Here is an 11,111-nt window from a genome sequence, read left to right on the forward strand (position 1 = left end):
CCAAGATTGCGCCACTGCACTCCAGCCTGGGAGACAGAGTGAGACTCCATCTCAAAAAAAAAAAAAAAAGAAAAGAAAAGAAAAGAAAAATTGCTCTCCATGTGGCCCACTTCTTCTCCTGATCTCTGTCCTCTGAAACCTAGAGTTGCTATCTAAAGTTTAATAGAATCAAGCATTTTAGAACCTCCTAATATCACTCAGGTAAGTCACTATATCCTCAAATGACTATTTCCTTCTTAATTCAGAGAGACCATTGGCTGATAACATACATTTTCAACAGAATACAGCTTGGTATTTATATGAATATATAGTTTATCGTTAATCATTTAGTATTTTCTGTAACTCACTGTCATCTTTCAGGATATAAAGGAAACAACTTGTTGTACTCCAAATAAAGTACAGAATATTAGGTTACAATTTAACTAGCTGAACAGAAATGTACCAGGTCATTCCCTTTTCATATATTTGATATGTTTAATTTTATTTTTGTGTGCCTCTGTCTTAAAAGTCAAAAGCAAGGGCCAGGCACGGTGCTCACACCTGTAGTCCCAGCACTTTGGGAGGCCGAAGTGGGTGGATCACTTGCAGTCAGGAGTTCAAAACCAGCCTGGCCAACATGGTGAAACTTTGTCTCTACTAAAAACATAAAAAGCTTAGTCAGGCATGGTGGTGGGCATCCGTACTATCTGGGAGGCTGAGGCAGGAGGATCAGTTGAACTCAGGAGGCGGAGGTTGCAGTGAGCCTAGAATGCGCCACTGCACTCCAGCCTGGGCAACAGAGTAAGACTCCATCTCAAAATAAATAAATAATAAAATAAAATAAAATAAAGTCAAAAGCAGGGCATGAAGTACAATTAGTTAAAGATTTTAGCTACTTGGGTACATGAAAATAGAGATTTTATAACAATTTACAGAGAAAAGTATGGGAGAGGGAAGTCATATACATAGGATATTCTCCCCCACTCCTCCCATACCTCCCATACTATAGCAGACATCATCATCCATTGCTTCCAGTATTCATTTCCTCTGAAGCTGGAGACCCTCCAAATTCTCAAAATTCAAGATAGCACTCCAAGCACTACTGATCCTAGAGGTAAAGCACATTTGCCATTTCAGATTGAAAATCTGCCAGGAAGTTTTTAGGCAAAGGATCATCTCTTATTTTCCTAAATTGGATAAGAATATATTCTAGGTGGTACTAACGCTGGTCCTAATGTATTGAATGTCAATATGAAACTGAAATGTTTCTGTTCACTGGTTTAAAAAAAAAAGACAGAGAGAGAGGAGGAGGAAGAGAAAGAGGAAGAAAAAAGAAGGAGAAGGAGGAGAAGAAGAAAAGAAGAAGAAGGAAAAGAAGAAGAAGAAGAGGAAGAAGAAGGAGGAGGGGGGAGGAGGGGGAGGAGGAGGAAAGGAGGAAGGAAGGAGAAGAAGCAGAAAAGAAACTGAAATGTTTTCCTCCCATGTCAGGACTGAGTTTCCCCTGAAGATCTTCCTGGTTTCTCCAGCCTACACTGACTTTTCTCTTCTCTGATTGTTAATGGTCTTTGGCTTGCATGCTAGATGGGTTCGTGTCCAGTTAGATTGCTAGGTTTCTTGATAGTAGGGGCAGAGTCTTAACTTGTGGTGAACATGGCAGATGCTGAGCACATAACAGATGCTCACCGAAGTATTCCCTCTTTTTATTGGTGATATAGAAAAAGAAGACATTAGAAAGAGAGGTATGTCACCTTCTGAATACACTTTAGGGAAAAAATGTTGAAAGAAAAAGTTTAGTTGAGAGAATAAACTATAGCAATAGCAAAATATTCTCCCTACCCTTTCAAGTCTAACATCTTCAAACCATTTATAGTCCAATGGTGGAGGGAAGTCAATTTAGAGACCACACTACTGAAAAGTCAAAAAACATTTGCTGGGGTTACTAATTTAATATTTCAAGGAAACTTTCCACACCTCATGTTCCAACAAACTCATTAATGCTGAATCTTTGTGATGCTCTGAATTTAAAATTCTGCTACCATCTTACCCCGGAACACTCACTTCTGCCAATAAAAAGACTTGCTTTTACTAAGGTTTGCGGGTTCACTCATCTTTGCTCAAGCGGCTTCCTCCATCTGAAATTCATTTTTCTCTTCTCTCTCTACCTGTTCCAATCTTGCCTGGCCAACTCAGTCAACTGTGGGACTCTCTCTCCCATACAACCTCTTTTGACTCATGGAACTGTAACGCTCCCATTCTGGCCACTCTGGGTGTCCACCACACATTTTCTGTCTCACACTAGGAGTTTGGATCCTACAACATGTAAAAGCATAAACTTGAGAGCCTACCAGGCACCTTAGTCAAAATCCTGGCTGGTTAAGTGACCTCAAGCAAAGATCTTATCTTCTTTAGGCCTTAGTTTCCACATCTGTAAAAATGGACATAAAAATAGAACCCACAGAATGTAAAGTAGTACAACTCCTATGGAAAACAGTGTGGAGATTCCTCAAAGAACTAAAAGTAGAACTGTCATTTGATCCGGCAATCCCACTACTGGGTATCTACCCAGAGGAAAATGAGTCATTTTACAAAACAAATACTTACACACACATGTTTACAGCTGCACAATTCTCAAGTGCAAAAATGTGGAACCAGGCCAGGCATGGCGGCTCACGCCTGTAATCCCAGCACTTTGAGAGGCTGAGGCAGGTGGATCACCTGTGGTCAGGAGTTTGAGACCAGCCTGACCAACATGGTGAAACCCCATCTCTACTAAAAATACAAATTAGCTGGGCATGGTGGTGGGCGCCTGTAATCCCAGCTACTCAGGATGCTGAGGCGGGAGAATCGGTTGAATCCAGGAGGAGGAGTTTGCAGTAAGCCAAGATTGTGCCACTGCTCTCCAGCCTGGGCGAAAGAGCAAGACTCCATCTCAAAATCAATCAATCACTTGGGCCCACTCCTAGAGTGTATGATTCTGTAGTGCTGAGGTGAGCTTGAAAATGTGCCTTTCTGATAGGTTCCCTGGTGAGCCTGCTGTTACTAGACTAGGGAATACATTTTGAGAATCACTGATTCAGCTCCTGACCATGTGGTCTGGCAACGTGGGCTGTGCTCAGCTGGGCTGTTCTTCTGGTCTTGGCTGGGCTCACTCATGCATCTGTGGTCAGCTGCCAGTCCACCCCACAGCTGTTTCTAGGAGTTGGCTGAATGCTGGCTAAGATAGCATGTGTGACTGGGACATTTGTCTCTTGGCGCTTGGCTGATCAGATAAGGATTGTTCACATGGAGCTCATAGGGTTTCAAGAGAGAGCAGAAACAGCTAGAGGTCTAGACTGGCACACTGTCACTTTTGTCACATTCTAGTGTTCAAAGCTTGTCACAAGGCCAGTCCAGACTTAAGAGGTGGGGACACAGACTCTACCTCTTGATGGGAGAAGATGCAAAGCCACTTTACACAGGGGTGTGGTTAAAGAGAAGGGAGCAGTCTGTGTCCATGTATGCAATCTACCACATCACTGTTGATCCTAATACCTAATTGGCACACAGGAAATACTTGTGGAATGAGTAAGTGATTCTCCTAACAACTGAACTTTCAAATTTTGCAAATGATGGCAAATCACTTGCACATGACAACCTAGTATCACGTGCACAGGGGACTGCTGATGAATAGTAGAGTCCCCACTTGATGGCTGTGTGATCTTCACCCTCAAGCCTTGGGGCTTTCACATATAAAATGAGGATGATAATTTTCATCTCACAGAGTTGTGGTAAGAATCAAATTTGAGAATCCAGGCTGGGCATGGTGGCTTATGCCTGTAATCCCAGAACTTTGGGAGGCCGAGGTGGGCAGATCACCTGAGGTCAGGAGATCAAGACTAGCCCAGCCAACATGGTAAAACCCTGTCTCTACTAAAAAAAAAATAATAATAATAAAAATAATAATACAAAAATTAGCTGGGTGTGGTGGTGGGTGCCTGTAATCCCAGCTACTCGGGAGGCTGAGGCAGGAGAATCGCTTGAACCCGGGAGGCAGAGGCTGCAGTGAGCCAAGACTGAGCTATTGCAATCCAACCTGGGCGACAAGAGTGAGACTCCATCTCAAAAAAAAAAAAAGAGACTCTATACACAACATGAAGGTTTTAGAATTTCCTGAGCAGCGTAACCTCTCTACACATCAGTTCCCTCATCTGAAAACTAGGGACAAATCATCCCCATCTTACAAGGTTTGGGGGAGGATGAAATGAGATGGCATGTGCCAAATGCTTGCTTTATAAAGTGCTCACAAGTATTACTAATGGGATCACATTGCCTACCACGGTGTCCGGTAACACTCAGCAAATGCTGGACCCCACATGGCACTCTGGCTATAGAAATGTACTAAAAGAGCTGTGACAAAATGCCCCACATCAAAAACTCCAGGTGCACAAACGCTGTCCAAGGTGCCAGGTTTTGAAAATCTAGACGTGCAAGAAGCCACCAGTAGTCCAGCCAGAGAGTCAGAGGGGTCTCACGATTCTCACCAGCCGGATGCCTCTGCCTGTTTCTCTCGTACCTCTAGCCCACAGCTTCGGTGCCTCTGCTTATACAGTGAAAGTAGGTCACCTCAATATTTCAGATGTTAGAGGCAGGCAAGATACAGGAGAAAGGAATGGAGTAGATGAAGCCAATAGTCAGAGATGAGAGGTTGATGGCTGGGGAATTCATAAACCTTTTGCAACTTCCCTAAATAGGGAAGGCAGGAAGGGAGTGACAAAGGGAGGGAAGCAGGGAAAGAGGAAGGGAGAGAGGGAGGGAGGAAGGAAGGAAAGATGGAGAAAAGATGAAAGGAAGCTTAGCAGGCAGATGGTTGATCCGCTTGAATGGCCCCTCTCAGTCACCTGCAGCCTCTGAGACCAGAGGCTGGAGAAGCTCTGTGAGCAATCTTGTCTGCCCCTCATTTAAATGCCTGGGGAAGCCACAGCGACTGAGAAAACCACGCATTCTGCTAAAGCTTTCAGAGTGGTCCCCAGGGCATCCCTCCCTCTAGGTGACTCCCATTTAGGCCAGCATTAATGGGTCACCTGCCAAGAAGCCCTTAGACTGTGCAGTTAAAAGTGCCTTATTCAGATAATCACCAACTGAACCAGAAAGCCTTCTGGGCTGGGAGGGTGAGCTCTGGCTGTGGGTCCAGCCAAGCCTGCAGCAAGGCAGCCTCTCAGCCTGCCAACCAGGTTTTTCTCACCCTCTCCTCTTAAGGAAGATTGTAGGGCTTTGCAGACTCATGGGTTGCACTGTGAATAATGATCATACAGGAGCAGGGAGCTTAGGACAAACCCAGGGTCCGATTTCAGATCAGGTTCAGGATAGCAGGAGGGCATGAGAAAATTTGAGGGATCTGGAACTTTCCCTATGGCAGGTGGGAGGCTGGAGGCTGTTCTTTTACTAGGCACATAGGTATGGTTCACTTGGTATGGACGAGGAGCTATACCAGGTGCTGGAGATGCTGGGATGAGCATAATGGGCCCAGCCCACTCTCAGGGAGCTGAAGTCTTAAGAGAGGAGACGGAGGCCTAATAAACTAATCAGTAATTACAGTGATTTCAGACTACGGCTGAGTACAGTGGCTCATGCTTGTAATCCAGGCATTTTGGGAGGCCAAGGCAAGAGGATCACTTGTGTGCAGGAGTTCAAGACAAGCCTAGGCAGCATAGTGAGACCCCCATCTCTGCAAAAAATGAAAAAACTAGGCAGGCATGGTGGCATGCACCTGTAGTACCAGCTACTCAGGAAGCTGACGCGGGAGAATGCCTTGAGCCCAGAAGGTCAGGGCCACAGTGAGCCAAGATCATGCCACTGCACTCCAGCCTGGGCAACAGAATGAGGCCCTGTCTCTAAATTCTCTAAATAAATAAATAAAGTGATTTCAAAGAGTGAAGGAAATAAATAGAATGATGTGCTAGCAATTGGCCTGGAGTGGGGACTGCAGGGAAGAGCAATATTGGACAGGGTGGTCAGGGAAAGCCTCTCTAAGAAAACAACAGTTGAGCCAAAACCCAAATGTGATGAGGAAGCAAAGATTAGAGAAACAGTATCTCATGTGGAGGGAAGAGCAAGCAAAACCCTTCGGTTTGGCTCAGCTTAGCATGTTTCAAACAGATAGAAGTTCAATGTGATGAGTGCTTAGTGAATCAACAGAAGATAAAAATCAAAGAGCTAAGTCACTGCCTGCTAGCCTCCTGGATGCCCCCATGATCTCTGCCTCCTGGAATTTACACCCTTGTGTAAACAATAAATATGGCTGACCTAGGGGACCTGGGGGAAGTGACAGGGTGTGGGTTCTAAGACTGGGTTATAGAAGAACATTGCAGCTTCTGCCTTGCCCTCTCTTTCTCAGACAACTCACTCTGGACAAAGCCAACCACCGTGTCATGAGGACAGTTCAGCAGTCCTATGGGAAGGTCCGTGTTACAAGGAACTGAGGCCTCCTACCAATAGCCAGCATCAACCTTCTAGCCATGTGAGTGCATCTTGGATCCTTTAGCCCAACAAAGCCTTTGGATGACTGCAATCCCAACGTATGTCATAATGGCAACCTCTGAAAGACCATAAGCCAGGACACCCAGTTGAGTCACTCCCAAATGCCCGACCAAGAAAAGCTGCTTTAGTCCGAGCACAGTGGCTCACATCTGTAATCCCAGAACTTTGGGAGGCTGAAGGAGGAGGATCACTTGAGGCTAGGAGTTCAAGACAAGCTTGGGCAACATAGCAAGACACTGTCTCTACAAAACATTTAAAAAACTAGCCAGGTGGGGTGACACATGCCTGAAGTTTCAACTACTTGGGAGACTGAAACAGAAGGAGCTCTTGAGCCCAGGAGATCAAGGCTGCAATGAGCTATGATCACACCACCGCACTACAGCCTGGGCAACAGAGCAAGACCCTGTCTCAAAAAGAAGGAAAAAAAAACAGAATAAAGAAACTGCATGAGATAATAAAGGTTTATTGTTCTCTTAAGTTCCTATATTTGGGGAAATATTTGTTGTGCAGCCATCAATAACTAATACAGTCATGAAGTGCTATGGTGAGAAGCTTGGGTTTTCTTCTTAGCATCATTCGAGGATTTTAAGTGGGAAGATGATGTGATCTGATTCATGTTCACATGGAGCACTCCAGATTCTGGGAGGGGAATGGGACGTAGGAAAGCAAGAGAAACCAAAGTGTTGGAAGGATTCCTAATTCCAGACTTCCTTCCAGCTGTCTGAAAATGCCCTTTAATTTCTTTCCAACCATCCAATTGCAGTCTTGCAGTTCCTAATAGGAGATGGAACAAGTTCTGAAGTTTAGAAATGTTGGAAGCACTGCAGAGCTTCCTGTCTTGTTGTCACTCCACTTCCACTCTCTATGTGGTCACCAAATATTTTGTCCAGCTTATCCCATGACAGCACTACATTTCCTGGTTCCCTTGTGATTGGGTGGGACCTTGTGACTAGTTTTGGAGAATGAATTGTGAGTGCACGTACCCCCTATTGCTGCAAGCCAAGGATTGTATTGCTCACTGAAAACCCTCCAATGCTGTCTTCTTTCACGAGTGTGCATATGAGACGGCGGCTGCTCCATTAGCCTGGACCCCTGAGTAACCAAGAGGAGCAGAACACCCCTTGCCAACTCTAGACGTATCAATGAGCGTGAACGAGAAATAAACCTTTTCTGTTTTAAGATATTGAAATGGGCCAGGCGCAGTGCTTCATGCCTGTAATCCCAGCACTTTGGGAGGCTGAGGTGGGCGGATCACCTGAGGTCAGGAGTTCAAGATCAGCCTGGCCAACATGGAGAAACCCCATCTCCACTAAAAAAAAAAAAAAAAAAAATAGCCGGGTGTGGTGGCACATGCCTGTAATCCCAGCTACTCAGGAGGCTGAGGCAGAAGAATCTCTTGAACCCGGGAGGCGGAGGTTGCAGTGACCTGAGATCGCACCACTGCACTCCAACCTGGGCAACAAGAGCAAAACTCCGTCTCAAAAAAAAAAAAAACAAAAAAACAAAAAAACTAGCACATCCTAACTGATAGTCTTTCTTCTAAAGCCAGTTTTTATTATTAATAGGTGCCATTTGTGGATTATCTACATGACTCTAATAATTTATTATCTATGACCTTGTTCAATTCTCACATCTCCTGCAAGATAAATATTATTATTTCTATTTGACAGATGAGGAAACAGGGGCTCAAAGAAGTAAAATAAATTAAAGTGGAAAATCCACAGGAAATGAAATTAATATCTGTAGGGATGTTTTTTAAGTACCAGCAATATCAAACACTTAACTTTTATTAGGACAAGTGGCATAACTTCTCTGTGCCCCATTGTATCATCTGGGATTCAGCTGCAAAATCTCTCCCACTACGTAAGGCAAAAAAGAATTTAATAGAAAGAATTCAGTTCAGGCTGGGCATGGGGGCTCACTCCTGTAATCCCAGAGCTTTAGGAGGCCAAGACAGGCAGATCACTGAAGGTCAGGAATTCGAGACCAGCCTGGCCAACATGGTGAAATCCCTGTCTCTACTAAAAATACAAAAATTAGCTGGGCATGGTGGTGGGTGCCTATAATCCCAGCTACTCAAGAGGCTGAGGTAGGAAAGTCGCTTGAACCTGGGAGGCAGAGATTGCAGTGAGCTGAGTTTACACCACTGCTCTCCAGCCAGGGTGACAGAGTGGGACTCCATCTCAAAAAAAGAAAAGAAAAATTAGTTCAAACAAAATTGTTATGAGGGCTGGAGGAGCAGGATCTAGGCTGTCCTCTAGGAATGACTTCCAGAGCAGCATCTCAGAACTTGCCCATCAGAGAAAGAGGAAGAAGGGCCAGCAGAAAGCCACCTTCTGGGCCAGGTGCAGTGGCTCACGCCTGTAATCCCATCACTTTGGGAGGCCAAGGTGGGCAGATCACAAGGTCAAGAGATCGAGACCATCCTAGCCAAAATGGTGAAACCCCATCTCTACTAAAAATACGAAAATTACCCAGATGTGGTGGTGTTCACCTGTAGTCCAAGCTTCTCAGGAGGCTGAGACAGGAGAATCGATTAAACCTGGGAGGTGGAGGTTGCAGTGAGATGAGATCACGCCACTGCACTCCAGTCTGGTGACAAAGCGAGATTATGTCTCAAAAAAAAAAAAAGAAAAAGAAAAAAAGAAAGCCACCTTCTGATGTCTGGCTTCAGGATCACACCACCTTAACCATGGCCCAGATGCAGGAAACAATCCCTCCTCCTGCTGTTTGTCAAGCGACTTCTCATCTGCTGTGAGCTCTAACACCAAGTTGGATGCCTCATCTCCCCACCAAACTTCATTCTAAATTCAAGTCTTTAGTGAGTCCATATGATTGGTAGTTCTGAATGAGACCGGGAGCTCTAGCTACAAGGGAGTCTAGAAAACATGTTACAGATTTTCACTTTCCAGTCTCTGCAGTACGAGAGACGTCCTAGAAAAACAGTTGAACAGATGTTAGAAGAGACAAGTGACTGGATCCACTACACTGTTTTTCCACCTGAAAAAATGTGTTTGTAATTCCTGCTCTGTGTAATCACAGGGCTATGTTGAGGGGAAAACAAGACCAAAAATGTGGACCTACTCAAATATCACTGCCTTCTTGATATCAAACATAAAAATCCTTCTGATAATCCTATATGGTCAGTATCATTATCTCCATTTTTAGCAAAATGAAGTTAAGGCTTTGGAGGCTGATCTCACACAGGTAGTAAGCTTTAGGCTTGATGCCATAAAGTGACCAGCTTGTCCCAGCTTGAAAGTAGCCAGACTTGTTTTGTGTGTGTGTGTGTGTGTGTGTGTGTGTGTGTGTGTGTGTGTGTGTGTGTGTGTGAGTGATAGAGTTTTGCTCATCGCCCAGGCTGGAGTCCAATGGTGCGATCTCAGCTCACTGCAACCTCCGCCTCCCAGGTTCAAGCGATTCTCGTGCCTCAGCCTCCCCCAATAGCTGGGATTACAGGTGCCTGCCACCACGCCCAGCTATTTTTTTGTATTTTTAGTAGAGATGGAGTTTCACCATGTTGGCCAGGCTGTTCTTGAACTCCTGACCTCAGGTGATCCACCCACCTGGGCCTCCCAAAGTGCTGGGATTACAGGTATGAGCCACTGCACCCAGCCTAAATCAGCCAGACTTTCCACACTACCTCTCTGTTCCTGACGCTCAAGCCTCTTATAGCCTGGAAAGAATATTCTGTGTTTCTTAATTAGTGCTAATGGAACACGTGCATTTCCTCCAGGCACAAAAATTCTCTGCATATTTCTGCCTATTTAACCACATGTTCTAATTGATATCTTTCCCCCTGCCCCCCAACTAATTTATTTACTAATTAAAACTCTGTTCAAATGAATCGCACTTGATTCAGGTCTCGCCTTCACAGCATTTTGCAGCAAGCTTCAAGGAGGCTCCTGGGGAATGTTCTTTCTGGGAGCGCTCAGTTTAGGGTTGGATGTAGGACCCTTCCCTTGTGCTCCCTAAAGAAGGGGTCAGGCTGCCCCCTCACAGGACCAGGGGATGGTCTCTGAGTCAGCGGCTGGCGGCACTCAGCGTTTGAAGACATAGTATGTGCCAGGCAGGACAAGCGCAAGGAGAGACAAGCAATAATGGCTCAGGTTCTCAATCCAGCTGAGCTTTTAACAAGCTATGTGATTTGCGGCAAATTAGTGGACCTCTCAGAGCCTCCCTCTCCTCAGCTGTAAAATTTCACTAATGAATTTACAATTTTCTTAGTAATGTTGAGGGGATTAAATGAGTTGATGCAGGGGTCCCCAAACCCCGGGCCCAGGGCTGGGAACTGAGCCACACAGCAGGAGGTGAGCAGTGGGTCAGCAGGAGGTAAGCGGCGGGCGAGCAGGAGGTGAGCGGTGGGCAAGTGGGAGCGGGAGGTGGGTGGTGGGTGAGCGGGAGGTGAGCGGTGGGTGAGCGGAAGGTGAGCGGTGGGCAAGCGGGAGCGGGAGGTGAGCGGTGGGTGACCGGGAGGTGAGCGGTGAGTAAGCGGGAGGTGAGCAGTGAGCGAGCGGGAGCGGGAGATGAGCAGGGAGCAAACCAGCATCACCACCTGAGCTTCACCTCCTGTCAGATCAGAGGCGGCATTCGATTCTCATAGAATCGTAAACCCT

Source organism: Gorilla gorilla, chromosome 18 (genome assembly GCF_029281585.2).
Source record: "Gorilla gorilla gorilla isolate KB3781 chromosome 18, NHGRI_mGorGor1-v2.1_pri, whole genome shotgun sequence".
NCBI classification, from domain to species: domain Eukaryota; kingdom Metazoa; phylum Chordata; class Mammalia; order Primates; family Hominidae; genus Gorilla; species Gorilla gorilla.